General features: G+C 36.3%; 1 protein-coding gene and 1 long non-coding RNA gene across 2 annotated transcripts in view; both read left to right on the forward strand.

Annotated features, from left to right (window-relative positions):
• The window catches only part of SH3RF1 (SH3 domain containing ring finger 1), a 172,219-nt gene that overhangs the window by 49,551 nt on the left and 103,700 nt on the right, over window positions 1-18,968 (forward strand). The window lies entirely within an intron of this gene.
• On the forward strand, window positions 288-18,688 carry LOC145720267 (uncharacterized). Its single transcript, XR_014143153.1, has 2 exons — window positions 288-15,853; window positions 16,078-18,688. It is a non-coding gene; the product is annotated as an uncharacterized LOC145720267 (long non-coding RNA).

Consider the following 18,968-nt stretch of genomic DNA (forward strand, 5'->3'; position numbering starts at 1 on the left):
AAAGCTAGAGAATAGAATTTTTGCTTAGAATAAGTGGGCAGTTACACTGTTTTGCCCACGTAGATATAATTTTCAAATGAATTTCCCTCATGAGCTATTTCTAAATATTAGAGTGTAATATGGGTTTTTTTTTTTTTTAAGATTTTATTCATTTATTTGACAGAGAGAGACACAGTGAGAGAGGAAACACAGGCAGGGGGAGCGGGAGAGGGAGAAGCAGGCCTCCCGCTGAGCAGGGAGCCCGATGCGGGCTTCGATCCCAGGACCCTGGGATCATGACCTGAGCGGAAGGCAGACCCTTAATGACTGAGCCACCCAGGCCCCCCCCCCCTTTTTTTTTAAAGATTTATCCATTTATTTGAGAGAGAGAGAGTGTGTGTGAGCCGGGAGCGGGGGGGGGGGCGGGTGGGCAGAGGGAGAGGGAGAGAAGCAGACTCCCTGCTGAATGCAGAGCCCAATCTGGGGCTGGATCTCACGACCCCAAGACCATGACCAGAGCCTAAACCAAGAGTTGGATACCCACCCGGCTGAACCACCCAGGCGCCCCCAACATGAGGAGAAAGCATTTCTTGTTTCTGAACAGACATTTTTATACTTCATAGTAGTCATTACATAGATCTTATTTACACTCACAATAAAGCAGACTATGTAAGAGCAGTCACAGGAAACTTTACCTAAAAAATAAAATATTTCAAATACTGGTAGGAAGCAATGAGAAATACCTGGGTATTTTTTATTTCAGGAATCATGAAGATAAATGCTGAAATAGTTTTTTAAATGGTTAAATGTCTTAATTTTAAACATTATAATTTCAAATTTTCCTAAACCTTTTATAGAATATGGACTTTTAAAGATTCTTTATTATTTGCCTGCCTTAGAAATAATGAATTAGACATATAGCTAATAAATACAACATATACTACATTACTTGACTATTAGAAAACAAGTAAGTATGCCACATATTGATAATAAATCTGTGAATTTTATGTTTCTGAGAGAAATAAAATGCAACTTTCATAATAGACAAATGATGTAATTAAATAGGAAATCTAAGTAAGGCTAAATCTATTAAAGAAATTGAATCAATAATTAATAACCTTCCAAAAAAGAAAGCACCAGGCTCAAGTGGCTTCACTGATAAATTCTAACAACCATTTAGGAAAAATTATATCAATTCTCCACATTCTCTTTAAGAAGAGAAATAGAGGAGATCCTTTCTAACTCATTCTAGGAGGCCAGGATTACCCTAATACCAAAATCAGATAAAGACATTATAAGAAAAGAAAACTATAGACTAATATCTCTCATGAACATAGATGCGAACATCCTCAACAAAATATTAGCAAATTGAATCCAACAATGTATAAAAAGAATTATACGCCATGACCAAGTGGGATTTTTTTCCTAGGTATGCAAGTCTGTCTGGTTCAGCGTTCAAAAATGAATTAATGTAATCCATCACATCAACAAGCTTAAGGAAAAAAGTAACATGACTATCAATATATGCAGAAAAAGAACATTTGACAAAATCCAATGCCTGTTCATTATAAAACTCTCATTAAACTAGGAACTTCCTCAGCTTGTTAAATAACATCTACAAAAACACTATGGCTAACATTATACTTAATGGTGAGAAACTGGAGGCTTTCCCAGTACGATCAGGTACAAGGCAAGGATATCTCCTCTCACAGCTCCTTTTCAACATTATACTGGAAGTCCTAGCTAATGCAATAAGACAAGAAAAGGAAGTAGAATGTATACAGATTGGGAAGGAAGTAATGAAAATGTCTTTGTTCACTAGATGACATGATTGTCTATTTAGAAAATCCTAAAGAATTGACAAAGAACTAGAACTAATAAGCAATTATAGCAAGGTTGCAGGCTATAAGCTTAATATACAAAAATCAATTGCTTTCCTATATACCAGCAGTGCACAAGTGGAATTCAAAATTAAAAACAATAGTATTTACATTAGGGCCTCCAAAAATTAAATACTTACATATAAAGCTAACAATATATGTACAAGATGTACATGGTGTTAGGGTATAAAACAGATCATAAGTTAATATCACTTTGAGAAGCCCTCTCTATGAGAGTGGACTCAGGAGTGGTGTCCAGCTAGATGGCGACTTGGGATGGCGGCAGCACGATTTTGTGCCAGCTTCACTGACATCTGACAATTCCCTGATACACATGGACATAAAACTTATAAATGCTTTCATCCACCAACACACATACATTTGTTATCTAGGCTTTAATTGTTTGTGGAGCTTTCCCCCTTTATGAAAAATACTGTACTAAGTGCACAAGGCCTTCATTCAAATTGAAGGAACTCACTAAGAACAGTTTGACCTAACTCCTCATTCACGGTAGACAGTGCTGATGAGATAACCTGCTTATTCTGAGTTCTCCAGTGAATGGTTGCAGCATGGTGATCTTGGATTTAGTTCCTTAGAGAGGGGGTCAAAATACCAAGCTTTGTTCACTAATGGACAATAGATTAGAGACTTTTTTTTAAAGATTTTATTTATTTATTTGACAGAGAGAGATACAGTGAGAGAGGGAACACAAGCAGGGGGAGTGGGAGAGGGAGAAGCAGGCTTCCCGCCTAGCAGGGAGCCCGATGTGGGGCTCGACCCCAGGACCCTGGGACCATAACCTGAGCCAAAGGCAGACGCTTAATGACTGAGCCACCCAGGTGCTCTGATTAGAGACTTTTTATGGGACTTTCAATTTAAGGGTATAAGTGTTTTGTCTTTTGTTCTTACATGTTTACATTGTCCTGTGAAAATAAATAATTCTGTTTTAACGAAAGTGGGTTTTTTTCTTGAGCACATAACTTTGAAGCGGCATCACCAAAAAAATAATTATGCAAAGTTGTGCATGCTATTATGAAAAGAGAGAGTTTTTATAAACTAGGTAAATGCAATTTTATTTCAGTGGCATTTTTAAAGTTATTATTTTAAACACCCCATTAGGCTTAGACCTCTTTTGGAAATAATAACCTAAAGCATATTGTTTCATTATAATTTGTGAAATTAACATTTGCTTCAATTTTTGCATCATGCTATAAATAATCATAAGTTAAAACATATCTAGAGTATGAGCCAAGTAGTCACATGAAATGTTTTGTCTTGGTGTGAATTAGAAGGTAAAGTTTACAGTTTTCAAATATAAATGATCTTTGTGGTTTGGAGATGGAAATAAACAGCAAGGCAAAGAGGAGCAGGAGGGGAAGGCAAGAGGGAAGTAAAGGATACGATGGCAAAAGACTCCTACAAGATGACAATGCAAGGGAAAGGTATTAGTGAGGGAGGAAGGCAGGAAGGGACTGATCAAGAATGCAGAGATCTGAGGACAATGATAAGGCATGAAGAAAGGTAAACATTTAATGTCTGTTGAGAGCCATGAATCGTGTTAGCATTAACTGCTACAGTACAATATTATCTATTATGTCCATTTTGCAGATAAGAAAACTTGAGTATCTTATGTTACAGTGTGAGTTAGTGGTAGAACCAGGATTTAAATTTTTCTGGTAATATTTACTGACCCTCATGATAGGCCAAGCTTGATATTAAGAATACTACAGTTACAAGGGAGATGTTAAATAATTAATATAATATATAATACAGTATAAATTAACCTTATGCCATATATATATGGTATATATATATATGTATATATATAATATGTGTAAAATATAAATTAATCTTATACCATTAAGTATTTAAGCTGTCCTCAGCTTAAATTCCAGTGGGACAGGCAGACAAGTAACTGTGCAGGTTCAATGCAGGTGATAAATGCTGTAGGTAGGGGAATGAATTCAGTAGGAGAATTCAGGCTGAAAACACCTCGTACTGACTTGGCATCAGGGAAAGCTTCTGGATGAAGTGGATTCTTATTTGAGAACTGAAGGATGAATTGACAATGACCACTCTCCTCTCCTATAACAAACTGCCTCTTCTTATTTTGTTTGGTGTGTTTTTCATCTTTTTCATCATTTCTGTTTTTTTTTTTTCAATCCCTTGCTTATTTTTCAACCACAAAAACTCAAGTTTTGAGAAAAAGTTTCATATCTTTATTTATGTCTGGGGATTTATGCATGGTTGAGGCTCTCAGCCTACTTCTTGGCTTTGTGTCCCTTGGGTTACAAATGACTTGGAATGAATGTTGGGCAACTTACTAGGAGCGGGACCTGAGTGAAGGAGGTAGATAAGCCTGATACAGCTTCAGGGTAGATGTATGATGCTTGATTCAAAACTCTGTATCATTTCCTTTTGTCCTTGGGGTGCTAGGACAGGGTGAAATTGGTATAACTAAGATGGCCAGTAGTCATTTACTGGTCTCCTAGGTTATGTGTATTTGATTTAATAGGAATGAAAATAGTTATTTCATCCACTGGGGCTCCTGGGTGGCTCAGTCATTAGGCATCTGCCTTTGGCTCAGGTTCTGGGATCAAGCCCCACATCACGCGGGGAGTCTGCTTCTCCCTCTCCCTCTGCCTGCAGCTCCCCCTGCTTGTGCACATGTGCTCTCTCTCTGACAAATAAAGAAAATCTTTAAAAAAAAAAAAAAGAAGGGCGCCTGGGTGGCTCAGTCGTTAAGCGCCTGCCTTCGGCTCAGGTCATGGTCCTGGGGTCCTGGAATCGAGTCCCGCATCGGGCTCCCTGCTCCGCGGGAAGCCTGCTTCTCCCTCTCCCACTCCCCCTGCTTGTTCCTGCTCTCAGTATGTCTCTCTCTGTCAAATAAATAAATAAAATCTTTAAAAAGAAAATAGTTATTTACTAAATCATTAGGAAAGAAACATTTGGTGTGATACCAGTTGTTCAAGTTTTTTTTTTTAAATAACAAAATAGATGTGTGTGTACCCATTTTTTTTTAGAAACTTTGGTGTCTTACTAAAAAGAAGCTTATAGCTTTATGGTATTAAAATGTATTTTTCATCTTTTTCTTTCACCTACCTAGTGATTAACTATTTCCTTTATTAAGAGTTTCTGTAGGAATATAAGTAAAAGTGAGAAGGAAAAAATGAGAGCACAATGGGTTTCAGTGGGTAACAAAAGGATGAATGGAATTCCTATAGAAGATAAAGTGGGTGGAAGGGCAAAGGTCATTTAAACTCTGGGCAGAAACTGCTAATACTTTGGGACAGACAGCAGGGATATGGATAGAGGGTTAGTGAAGGAATGTAGTTTCCTTTTAGGAAAACAAAACAAAACTGGAGGACTTAAGTAAGGCAGAGCTAAATCTTTACATGTTTAAATAAAATTATTTTATTTTAGTATGTTTCTTTGTATCTGTTGTATACTGGCAGACAGGAAAACCTGGCAAAGCAGACTAAAGGCTATCCTTACCCGGTTTTGTTTGGGTTTCTGCCCAGACCCTGCTCCTCTCTTTGTGCAGAATCTGCTCACCCCCACTGACACCCCATGGTGTTGTCATTAGGCCTGTGATCTGAGTCTAGCCCTGCAGGGAGGGTTGCTCCTGTGAGTGCCCTTTGGAAAGTGGCACCTGTATAAACAGCCCCATCTTCTGTTGTCCCCTGTTGCATCTTGGTGGTTTTTGACACAGTAGACAAGCAGTTAAGGGAGCTTTCTAAACAAGTGTCCTCCACAGAGGGAGAGCTGCTGGAACTGGCCTAGCCACCACAGTCTACTGCTGGGTTTATCTTCCCAGCCGAGCTCACAGCAGCCAGAAGCTGGAGGGCTGAGCTTCAAGAGTGCAAACGACCACTGTGGAGCTGACCACATATATGGACAGAGCTCTGAGCTTTTTAAAAGTTCCCTTTCGGGGGTAGTTGATTCAGAGGCTAGAGTCTAATCCTAAACGACTTTAGTATATTGTGGTGACTTACTTTAAAATGTAAGAATTTTGGTTTAGCAGATGGCATAATATCCGGAAGTTAGCAGGTCTCATTTCTTTTTGGATTACTGCCCCATTTACTTTGTCCCTAACTTGTTTATTCTTTTCCCATTGGTAAGATGACAACAGTACTAAACATCACTTTCTTATATCTTCTGTGGCTTGGTGCATCTTCTGCTGCATACCCTGTAAAGATTGGACTGTTGATATTCCCAGGGTATCCCAAGAGCTTGAGCCTGAGATTCTCAGTACAGGTTTCCTTCATTGTCCGAAAGTAGAGTGTTCCTATGAAACTGTAGGCCAAAATGGTGCAAAGTGAAGAAGCAAATACTGTTAATTTACTTGGGAAAGTTTTTGAGCATTCAGAGGCCCCAGAAGTAACCTCTCTCAGGCTTTTCTGATACCTTAGGACACATCTTGCTAACGGATGCACAGAATAAATTGAGATAAAGCACAGATGCTCACAGACACGTTCAAAGCTATAGAGCTTGGTGCTGAGTTGCTAAATGTAGTTCCAGCGGAAGGAGCTTGGGGACGACCCCTCTGGCTGCACGAGGCGCATGCTGCCTCTGTAACTACTGGTTGTAAAACAAATGATGAATGCTGTTTTCGCTTTTTGCCTTTTTTTCATAAGAGCAAAAATCCTTTTGGGATTTCTTTCAAGTTCCCTGGAGCAGGTACAGGTTTCCCCTGCTGTCCAAAGGTAGAGAGTTCCTATGAAACCTTTCATAAGTCAAAATGGCTTATAGTGAAGAAGCAATTACCATTTTGTAAAAGTGAATCTTCCTCAGATTTCTTTTGGTTAGCAAAAACAGGTGGTAATGTAGGTCCTTTGTAAAAGCGAAGTGGTGTAAGGTGAACTTTCAGAATGTAGGGGATACCCGTATAACTTAGCTTTATAGCAACTTTGTGGAGCTTTGCAAATGGCATGTTCTCTTGAAGAGTTCTGATATATTCAAGAGTATTCTTTAGAACCAGTGTTCTTAGTTCCTTGAAATTACTCATCTGATAGACTGTAGGTGCTGTGTAAGCTTTTTAGGTTGCTGTGTTTGCTGCATTCCAGAATTCCATTGCTGTTTATTCCATTTAAAGACATTAATTAAGGGGCACCTGGCTGGCTCAGTCGGAGGAACATGAGACTCTTGATCTTGGGGTCATGAGTTCCAGCCCCAGGTTGGGTGTAGAGATTACTTAAATAAATAAACTTAAAAAAAATAAAGACATTAATTTAAAAATGTACTTATTGTACTTGTGTTGGTGGATAGGGGAAGAACCAATTATAAAAGGCCCAAATTCTAAGCTTGTTAAAATGTAAATGTCCCTAATGAGCTGGAATGAGGCGGTTTTGCCAAAGGGGATCTGAGAACATCTTTGGGCATGGTTGGCTTGTTTTCTTAAGTCAGGATATGAGTTTCTCGTGTGTGTGTGTGTGTGTGTGTGTGTGTGTGTGTGTGTGTGTGTTGTTAAGAAATATTTTAAATATCCTTGGTGTTCTCTTTCCTTTCCTTGAGTCAGAAAAATTTTACTCGGTGTCAATACGGAATGTAGGCAAATTTCAAGAAAGGGAAAGATAGAAATTTATTAGTCCAGTTACGGAGATCATTATGTCTGGTTAAGGGCTCCTCTCAGAGTTACTGCCAAGTAAAAAAATATGCTGGAAGATTATTCTGACAGGTATTTGTCAACACTTTAATGAGATCAAATGGCTTAAAAATAACCCAATGCTCAATGCTGCACTATGCCCCTCAGTTTAGGGCATTATATTTAACATGCCTGGAGGTTGGCCTGCATTTTTAGGTGATTTGATCTTATTTTTACAAAATCATAATTAGTAATATAAAAGAGACAATGCATGGGAGATTTTGCCATGCTTCTTATTGTCTTATCAGTGGTATTACAAAATAAAAATTAGTTTTCATCAAGAAATCTGACAAGTCATTTCTGTTTCTCCAAAGCCCCACATGTGGTGTTAATTTTGACCCGATTCATAGGTCCTCTGATACCCTAACACACAAAAAGTGTGTGTAAAATAGCTAGACTTACTGGCATTAGCTTTCTCGCAGCTCTTGCCAACAAAGAAATACTATGTACTAAATTTGAATCTGGTTTCAAAACAAATGTCAAAATTTTAAAACACTGGATTTACTGGAACATAAAGAACGTATTTAATGAAGCGATTTCTCTTGACTGCCTTGTTACTCTGTCAGCATATGCAGTAATCCATGTTGCTAGTAAATTTCCATTTTAATATATGATTCCTATCTTTCCTTCATTCACTAATGACTGACTGAGATAGAGAATGGAAATTCAGCCTTCTTATAAAATCTTTTAATTAGCACATTGACTTCTTAATACTATAAATTGCTTCAAATTCCAGAAACAAAGTAAATATGAGCCCAGACTCTTCAGAGGGGAGAAGTCGCTATCTGTGATAAGTAGGCAAGATTCAGTTGTATTTGTGTCAGTTAGGTATATATTAAATACCCATCTTCATACTCTAATTGTTTTTATCATTGTAGAATCTTAAACTTGGTATACTTTGGGAAATTTTTAGGTTTGAGGGTTGTTGGAGGATAGAGACAATATATTAACATAAAAATATGCTGTTCTGATTTTGAGGATGATAAAGCCTTTGACAGGGAATAAGGTAATTTAATGAAATTATGTGCTAGGAGTTTTATTGAATTAGTTTGATTAAAAGAAGCTGTACACCTCAAAATTAAAAGAAACAACAGTATTCAGGACCTTTAGAAAAGCAGACGGAGAATAGTATTACAGTCATTGGAAACTAATTCTCTATTTTATCATGTTCTGTGTGGAATTTGTTTTGCCTTACTTCATCTTATTTAATAGCCTACCATGAAGTTTTACTTATCCCTTGAGTTTCTTTTTTCCTCAGGGTTTAAATAGGGAGGAGAAGTTAGAATGAGGGAGAGAGAGAGATTACTGGTAACTTTGGAATCCCTCTGAGTGCCAAGATTATGCCAGCCACTTTCTTCACAGTAGTCTTTTGGGATAAAAACAGTCTTAATTCCTGTTTTGCAAAAAGTAACTGTTCAAGATCACACAGCTAGTTAGTGGTGCAACTAGACTTTAAACCCTATCAGTTTAGCACCAAGCTCTGTCACAGATTGCTGGTACTTCTCAGGGAGTCTGAAGAACAGATCAGAAGAGTTACCTCTTGACTAGAATTCAGGGGGGAAAATGCAGATTATTCAATCATCCATTTAACAGATATTTTTATTTGCCAGATACTGTTTTAGATGTATCCTCAACCAAACAGGCAAAATAGCTTACTTTTTTTTACATCAGTTAGCTATAATTTATACATTAATAGAAGAGACCTCTTATTTCTGGTAGGAACTGTTGAGCAATTAGAACAACTCCAGGGTATATTTATATTGAAGGAACTGCAAACAAAATGTTTTGCGCTATGAGTTAATACTCTCTGATGCACTTTATATATATAGCAACTATGTTAATATGTGACATAACTGGAAAGTACTAAATACAACATTTCTTTAGGTGTGTTCTGTGGGGTATTTGGTTAAATCGTTTTTGGAAAATGCTTGGTTAAATATAACGAGATTTCTTTACTCCAGAACTTCTTAGAGGCCTTAATATGCTAATGTGCATTGTCAGTCTTGTGCAGTATTTCCCCAAACTTATAGACCTTTTTTTCTAAGAGCTGTCTAGCCCAAATAGTGTTCAGGAGAACTTACACTACTGTCATGATATAGAATGCTGTGTCTTCCTCCTTTACTCTTTTTTTCTTTCCTGCTCAGAAAGCACCTAATTGTGTCTTTCAAGGTTCCTTTTGTTGAAGATCACGTCAGCATTTCTAATGGTAAATATATTAATCTTTAGGTGCAAAGATTAAATATCTGATGACAATATATGTAAGGAGCTCATTTGTCATAAACTGCTTTTCTGCTTGTCATGAAGTTGCTAGGTAAAATTATTATGTTATTTCTTTAGAAATAGACACTTACACAGGCCTGGAATTAACTGATACTTTGGTTTTTGAAGGTAGGTATTTACTACCATTGTGTTTTCAGAGGTTCAGACAATTGTCACTATACTTTAAACCCAAGTAATAATTATAAGCTGGCTGCAAGATGAAGACTTTTATTCATTTTAAAATTATCCTTTAAAAAGAACCACATCCCTCCTTCAGATGAGTTGGTAAAATGAAATAGTACCGCCCACTCTGGACTCCCATTTTTCATCTACACAGAGACTCACTGTGTTTGAGGTTGTTAAATGGGTACTCTATTTGCCTAGATGTGTGGGCACGAAAGAAAATAGAGGGCTGAGCTTCGAGGTTGATCTTATACAAGGAACCAGCCTCCTGCAGAGGGAGGTAAGCATTAAACTGAAGAAGCAGGGTGAAGAAACAGTTTTTGTTAGGGCCATAGTGCAAACACTGTTCTTTACGGTCCCAGCACTCAAGCACCGTGTGGCACAAAGTAGGTACTCAGTAAATATTTGCCGCATGACTAAAACAGTAACTTCTTCTTTCATTCTGTATCCTGAGGTTATGGTTCTGGGGAACTCAAGATCTTTTCTTTTTTAGGTTAACATTTGCTTGGTTTTATGCTTAAGTGTTTGTATATATTGTCTCATTTAATTCTTACAACAACTGAATGAGGTACTTTCCCGTTTTACAGCTGTGTAAACTGAAGTTTGAGAACATTAGATACTGTGCCCAAAGACCCTTATTTCATAACTAGTGGAGCCTAGAATGAATCCAAGTAGGTGGATGCTGGTACTTGTAGTTTTAACCAGTATCCTGTGCTACTAGGTTTCTCTACTTGCCTCTGTGGTGATTATAGATGGGATTTCAGTTCTTATTCCCAGAACTTTTAATAGTCAAGTGTTTTATTTACATTGGAAAGAAGAAAAATCAATGTATGATTCTGACTGGGAAAGAAGAGCTGCAGGAAAAGCCAGGAGTGTTTTCTCTGTGACATCACAGGAAGTTACCATGGAAATGATTATGGTATTATGAATACAGAATTATAACCTTGAATGGGAAATAAGCTGCCTAAGGAGATGAACGCTGAGAAATAGCAAAGTTGTTGTCATGACAGTGCCTTTCAGGTTTTAGATGAACAAATTTAGCAACATGAGGTCTAAATGCCTAGTCCCTCTCAGCATTCCCAAAACATCAGTGTTAAATTATTCTTTTAACTCTCCCTGGTTTTGTTACTACTTTTGGAACTTGTTGAAAGTAAAATAATTCCCATGTGTGCATATGTGTTTTTAGTTTAGCAAATATTGTTGGGTTTTTTTTTGTTTTGTTTTGTTTTTCTGACTCCTCCCTGCCTAGCTTCCTCTAATTCCTTCTTCAAGATACTCCCAGTGGAGGTAAACTGTTTCCTGATTTTTGCATCAACACATTCCCTGTAGAGTATGTTAGCACTGGTATTTGTTAATTGTTAAAGCCAACTCTGGCAGTTGTATGGAGGGGGTGTAGTTAAAAAACAGTTATTTTTCCAATAGCAAGTTTAATTTCAAATTTCATCATTTCAGGAAATGTAATCCTTTCCAAAAAATGCTCGTTTAAAAAACATTGGTCATGTACTTTAAACTCAGTCAAAGAAAATTGGAAGTGGTGACAGTGCTCATCATCTTAATTTCTTTGTATTTGGAATCCTTTAGTGTTTTTATTTATTTAACTAATATTGTGTCTGACTTGCTCCAGGGCACCCTGAAGACTACTGTTCTCTTATTGCCATCATTTTGCTTTGAAAGGACTGATGATTCTAGACAGGAACTTCATAGTTGTTCTGGCCCCTTAAGCTCTAGAAACTTGACAATTTACTTGCTTCAGTTAGCACCACAGATTACTCTGGGGTCCAAAATCTCTTTCTTTCCAATCTATTCTGGGATCTGAAGTATTTTCCTAATCTGTGATTAGGAGGAGACTAGTGAGTAACAGTGGAGCTTTCTTTTCAATGAAAGGGAATTTAAAAATGGTAAAAGAAACAGAGAGAGAGTTGAATTGGGCACAGGTTATGTGCTAGTGTTATCAGTCAAGCTTGACACATATGAAAGACTGTGTCAGGTATGTGTGTTATGAAGCTTACATGTAGACTGGTGAACCTACCACCCAACTTAAGAGTCAGAACATTACCAATACCAGGGAGGTTATTTATATGTTCATTCACTGTCCCATTCCTCTTCCAGTTTGTGTCTAACATTCACTTGTCTTGTAAAAAGAGAGTTGTGTAGTTTACCACAGAAAGACAAATAGTTTTGAAGAAGTAGTAACATATAAGCTGTAGCGATTTGTTTTTTTCATTCAGTATCGTGCTTCTTATTCATCCATGTTGTTGTGAGCTGTGGTTCATTCTTACTGACAGTCAAGCTTGACACATGAATTTCTTTTCCAGTCTTTACTTTGACTTATGGCTTATTTAGAAATGTTTGAAAATTTTCCCAACATATGGAGATTTTAAATTTATTTTTGTATTATTGATTTCTGACTTAATTGCTTTTGATTTGGGAATGTGGTCTATATAATACCTATTCTTGGAAATCCATTGACACTTCTGTTGTGGCTTAGCAATTACAAAATTTTTGAAAATGGGTATGTGAAAATAGTACGTACTCTCATTATTCGGTGCACTGCATGTGTTCACTATATTGAACATTTTTGGGGATCTCCTACTACATGATAGGTTTATTAATTTCTCCTGTGTTTATTAAATTTTGCTCTATACATATCTGAGGCTATTTTAATAGGTGTATAGATAGAATTGTTATACCTTCCTGTTAAATTTTTATCATTATGTAGATGCTCTCTTTATTTAATTTTTTTGTTTTGTTTTGAAGCTCATTTTAAAAATGATATTAATATATTTTAACATCATTTATATAGTTAATATTTGCCTGGTATATTTTTCCATGTTTTCAATCTTTCATGTCTTTATGTTTTAGGTATGTCTCTGGTATTGCTGGATTTTATTACTATTTTAAAATGCAGTTGGCTGGGCATCCGACTTTTGATTTCCATTTGGGTCATGATCTCAGGGTCATGGGATTGAGCCCTGTGTGGGGCTCTGTGCTTAGCAGGGAGTCTGCTTGGGATTCTCTCTCTCCCTCTGTCCCCCCTCAAATAAATAAATAAATCTTTAAAAAAAATAATAAAATGCATTATAACAATCTAATGTTTAACTGGCAGATTTACATTTATTATGATTGCAGTATATTTGATGTTACCACCATCTTACCTTATATTTTGTCTCACTTTTTAGACTTTCTCTTCTCTATTTTATTGTCCTTTTTTAATTGGTTGAATTTTGTTTCCTTATTCCACTATGCTATACCTCTGGTTTAGAAGCTATAACAAGACTCCCAGCTGACCTCTTAAACTTATATCCTCTTCTTATTCTTGAGTATAGTACTCAACTACATTTCCCGTCCTCCCTTGCTATTAAATATTACCATGTGATTGAGGTCTAGCCAATGGAATTTGAACAGAAGTGATGTGTGCCATTTTGGGGCCAAGACTTTTAAGAGTGCCTGAACCTCATCCATATGCTTTTTCATCTCTGGTTTCTGGTTACAGAAGATGATGATACTCAAGGATTGGTGGAGTCATAGGATGGAAAGAACCTGAGACTTTGAATCTCTGTGTGGGGGAAAACCACTTGCCAACCAAACATTAGACTGTTTTGAGAAATACTGTGCTAAGCCAGTGAAATCTGGGTGATTTGTTATGGTAGCTGGTATGTTCTTGAGTAATGTAGAAGTTGTACACTGTTTTTATTCTTTTAGTGATCCCCTTGTCCATATATAACTAGTAGAGTCCAAAGTTAAACCTGATTTTAAACCCCTCCCCCATAATACAAGGGTCTTAGTACACAATTCCAGTTGCCTCCCTCCTATCCTACATGCTCTTTTTTTAACCCTAGACATTATAATTGTTTTGCTTTGCCTTCATTTTACCATTTTATTTCCTTGCTTTCTTTTTTTTTTTTCACTCAGACTTGCTTTCTAGGGTCATTTTCCTTCTTGAAGTATGTTCTTTAGAAGTTCTAGTGGGTAAAACTCTACTGGTAATAAATCCTCTTAGTTTTTACCTGTCTGAATATGTCTTTATTTTTCTCTTGTTCTTTTAAGTCTAGGTTGATGGCTATTTTATGTAAACACTTCAAAGATATTTTCATGAACTTTGGCCTTTATTTCTTTTGAAATCTGTTTTGAGCCTAATTGTCATCCTTTGTTAGATGTTCTACCTTTTTCTCTTTTAAAGTTTTATCTTTCTCCTTGATGTTCTGCAGTTTGATTATAATGTATCTAGGTGTGATTTCTTTTTATTTATCCCCTTAGTATTCATTTTGCTTAATTTATTTATTTACACATTTTAAAGATTTGGACAAATTGGATATCTAAAAAAGGTCAATCATTTGATTAATTTCCATAGAGAATGCATTATTTTTCATATAAATTTATTTGCAAATATACAAATCAAGATACATGTGTTAGTATGTATATATTATACTGAACACGATATAAAAAGTAGGAGCAAAAACAAATATATGTATTTTTTTATATAATTTTTTTTGGACATTTACCAAGGTGCATAATATCAAATACACATTTATATTGATCAGTCCTATGGAAAATTATAGCACATAAAAAAGTTAAGAACCTGGTGACAACATTCTTCTCTATGTAGATTATATGCAATGCAGAAGGAAAGCTTTATTATTAATATAACCAGGAGTGTTAAAAATATTCATTTGCCTGTTTTCTAAGAATTAGGCCTTTATTTGTGGTTTAAAGTGTTGAAAGCTACAGTAACCTGACAATTTCTGATTATAGAGACCAAATGAAAGGTGGAGACAGAGGACCATGTTGTGGACCTTTCCATAATGTAATTTACCTTTTGCTCCAGCCCAAAAACATTGCTTTCTAGAAAGGGTGGAAACTCTTATTAATGCAATAATTTTGGACCAATTGATTTTTCTAAAGCACTATTATGAAACTTTTTCATTTCTCCTGTCAAAGGAGAACATTCTGATTTTGAGGGTCACTTAGTATTTAATAGTCCACTCATGTGTATCAATTGTATTATACAGCAAAGAAAACAGTTGAAACAACTGAAACATTTAATATTTCCTTTTGATCAGTGTCCTGTAGTCAAGTGCCAACTTTTAGTCATATTTTAAAAGGATATAATATTTAACCAAAAATTGCTTGGAGAAATTTTATCATTTATTCATTGTAAAAGTACTAGGTCTGTTTAATTTCTGATTTTAATACAGAATGTTAATAATTTTATATTGAAAGGATTATTCCCATTCCCACCATTGCAGATGTAGTTTGCTCTTTATAAAACATAATACAGCAAGCAGAGTTATTCTAGGGTTGGGGCCTTTGTATAGTTAAAAATAGAAGTGATAGAATTATAGGTCATTTTTCTTTTACCTTTTTTTATTGTTGTTGTTTTCCTTAACAATGAAAATGTAGTTCCACACAATCCTGGAAACTAGAAATACAAGACCAAGGTGTTAGTAGGGTTGGTTTCTTCTGAGGGCCTCTCTCCTTGGCTTATATTTGGCTGACTTTGGGCATCTTCACTTGGTCTTCCCTCTGTGTCATCTTTTACTTGAGTGTTGTTTTGTTTTGAGTGTTTCTTTCTCAGTATTTTTAAAGTAAAATAGTCAAAACTATTTAAAGGACTTAAAAAGTAGAGTTGGATAAAACTAAAGCAATAGTAGACAAATTCATGGGTTAATATATGGTTAGACTTTGAGGAGATACAGTAAAGGAACAGCTTGTTAAATAAAATACAGGGCCAGGGTAGTGGACTAGGTAATTTAGGTTAACCCTCCTGCTGAGGAAAATTGGAAAAGTAAGTTAAAACATAAAAAGGTCTTCTTGGAACAACTAAGATGTCTTTCAGTAGGTAAATGGATAAAAATAGACCCTGGTACATCCAAGCATTAGAATATTTTTCAGGGCTAAAAAGAAACAGGCTCTCTTGGGGCGCCTGGGTGGCTCAGTCGGTTAAGCGTCTGCCTTCGGCTCAGGTCATGGTCCCAGGGTCCTGGGATCGAGCCCCGCATCGGGCTTCCTGCTCTGCGGGAAGCCTGCTTCTCCCTCTCCCACTCTCCCTGCTTGTGTTCCCTCTCTCGCTGTGTCTCTCTCTGTCAAATAAATAAATAAAAATATTAAAAAAAAAAAAAAAAAAAGAAACAGGCTCTCAAGCCATGAAAAGACATGGAAGAATCTTAAATGTATATTGCCAAGTGAAAGAATCCAATCTTAAAAGCCTACTTACTACATGATTGCAACTCTATGACGTTCTAGAAAAGGCGAAACTATAGAGACAGTAAAATGATTATTGGTTGTCAGAGAGTGAAGGATGGGGGAGGATGAATGGGCAGAGCAGTAAGGATATTTAAGGCCATAAAAATACTCTGTATGATACTGTAATGGTAGATACATGTCCTTGTATATTTATCCAAACCTATGAAATGTACAATGCCAAGAGTGAACCGTAATGTAAACTATGGACTCTGGGTGATTATGATATGTAAATGTAGGTTCTCAGTTGTAATAAATGTACCACGCTGGTGGGGGAAACTCTGCATGTGTCGGGGTAAGAGGGCTTATGGGAAATTGCTGTACCTTCCTCTCAGTTATGTTGTGAACTTAAAACTGCTCTAAAAAATTAAGCCTTTAAATTAAAAAAAACAATCTGCTTGGAGGCATGGGGGAGGTAATAAGATAGTGAAGATTATGGGGCCAGATCAGGGGGAATCGAGGCCCAGCTTCTAATCATCTCATTTCCTGAAATTAGATTAAGGTGACTCCACAGTACTAGTCCCACAAGTATCTGGCAGAAACAAGTTTAAATCCCCTCTACAAGAATGTAACATCCTAGTCCTCGAATTATTTTTACTAACAATTTTGCAAAAACAGTGTCTGACAACCAAAATAAACACTTGAGGAAGAAGGACAAACATTAGCAAAACCTAGAAAAACAAGAGCGATAGAAAAATGCATAGAAGTTTTATATATTGGTGTTATTAGAATCAGACTTTAAAATTATTATGTTTACTATTTTCAAGAAAAGATAAGAATTCAAGAGAACTGGAAAGTATAAATAAGAACCAAATGGAAATTCTAGAACTGGAAATTACAAAAACCAAAATGAACAACTCAGCAGATAGATTTAACAACAGATTAGATATAACCAAAGACAGAATTAGCAAAATAGGTTAATGAAAATATGCAAAATAAAACACAGAGCAAAAGGATGAAAAATAGAGAAGAGAGGTTAAAAGACATAAAGGATGTGGGGAGTAGTTTTGATACACTTATAATTGGAATCTTAGAAGGTAGGAGAGAACTAAAACCGATATTTGAATAGAAAATGGTTCAGAACTTTATAACTGATAAATAAGCTCTATTTGCAAATTTAAGAAATCCTATAAACTCCAAGGATAAATGAAAAGAAATGCATACCTAGACATATGGTTGTAAAACTGATGAGAACAGAAATTAAGAGATCTTAAAAGCAACCAGAGAAAAAAAGACAAATTACTTCCCAAGGAGCTACACTTAAACCAACAGCTGATTTCTTAGCAGAGACAGTGGAGTCAGAGGCAATGGGATGGTATCTTTATTATTATTATTTTTAAAATTTTTATTTAAATTCTAGTTAGTTAACATACAGTGCAATATTGGTTTCAGGAGTAGAATTCAGTGGTTCATCCCCTACAGACAACACCCAGTGCTCATCATAACAAGTCCCTGCCCCTTACCCATCACCCATCCAGCCCACTCCCCATCCACTTCCCTCTATCAACCCTCAGTTTGTTCTCTATTGTTAAGAGTCTCCTTCTTTCTCTTTTTTTTCTTTCTCTTCCCCTATGTTCATCTGTTTTGTTGCTTAAATTCTACATGTGAGTGAAATCATATGGTATTTGTCATTCTCTGAATGACATATTTCACTTAGCATAATACACTCTAGCTCCAACCATGTCATTGCAAATAGCAAAATTTCAATCTTTTTGATGGATGAATAATATTCCATTGTATACACAATGTGTATATATATCTGTATATATATCTGTATATATACCACATCTTCTTTATCCAGTCATCAGTCAGTGGACACTGGGCTCTTTCCATAGTTTGGCTATTGTTGATAATGCTGCTATCAACATCTGGGTACATGTATCCCTTTGAATCAGTATTTTTGTATCCTTCGGGTAAATACGTAGTAGGGAAATTGCTGGGTCATAGGGTATTCTATTTTTAACTTTTTGAGGAACCTCCAACTGTTTTCCAGAGTGGCTGCATTGGTTTGCATTGGGATGATATCTTTAAGCTGTGGAAAGAAAATAACTGCCAATTTAGAGTTCTTGGCACAACAAAAATATTCCTTGAGTCTGAGGGTGAAATAAAGACATTTTCAGACAAACGAAACTTGAAAGACTTTGTTACCAACAGATTTTCACCAAGGAGAATAATAAAGGGTGTTATTTAGGAAGTAGAAAAATTCTCCCAGATGGTCAGAAATTCAACTTTAAATGACTATGATTAGATTAGACTATGATTAGGTTAGAGAAATCTAATAACTTGTACTGAATAAAATAGTAGTAATGTCTTTTGGTTTTAAAATATACAGAGAGTTGGGTGCCTGGGTGGCTCAGTTGGTTAAGCAACTACCTTCAGCTCAGGTCATGATCGTGGAGTCCTGGGATCGAGTCCCGCGTTGGGCTCCCTGCCCAGCGGGGAGTCTGCTTCTCCCTCTGACCCGCCTCTCATGCTCTCTCTCTCTCTCTCTCAAATAAATAAAATCTTTTTAAAAAAAGATTTCTAAAATATACAGAGAGTTAAAACACATGACAAATAGGTTTTTGAAAAGGTGCTCAACAAAATTTGTTACAAGGAAATGGGAGATACACTGAGATACCCCACTACACTTTGCAGGTGTGGCAAGGATATGGGCTAACTGGAGCTTTCAGAAACTACTGGTGGAGAACATGAATTGGTCCACCCACTTTAGGAAAGTGGGATAATGTGCAGACATTTATGATAAACATGCCCTATGATCCAGCTTAACAGAAATGTATATA

This window comes from Leptonychotes weddellii, chromosome 2, assembly GCF_054177405.1.
Source record: "Leptonychotes weddellii isolate Sample4059 chromosome 2, ASM5417740v2, whole genome shotgun sequence".
NCBI classification, from domain to species: domain Eukaryota; kingdom Metazoa; phylum Chordata; class Mammalia; order Carnivora; family Phocidae; genus Leptonychotes; species Leptonychotes weddellii.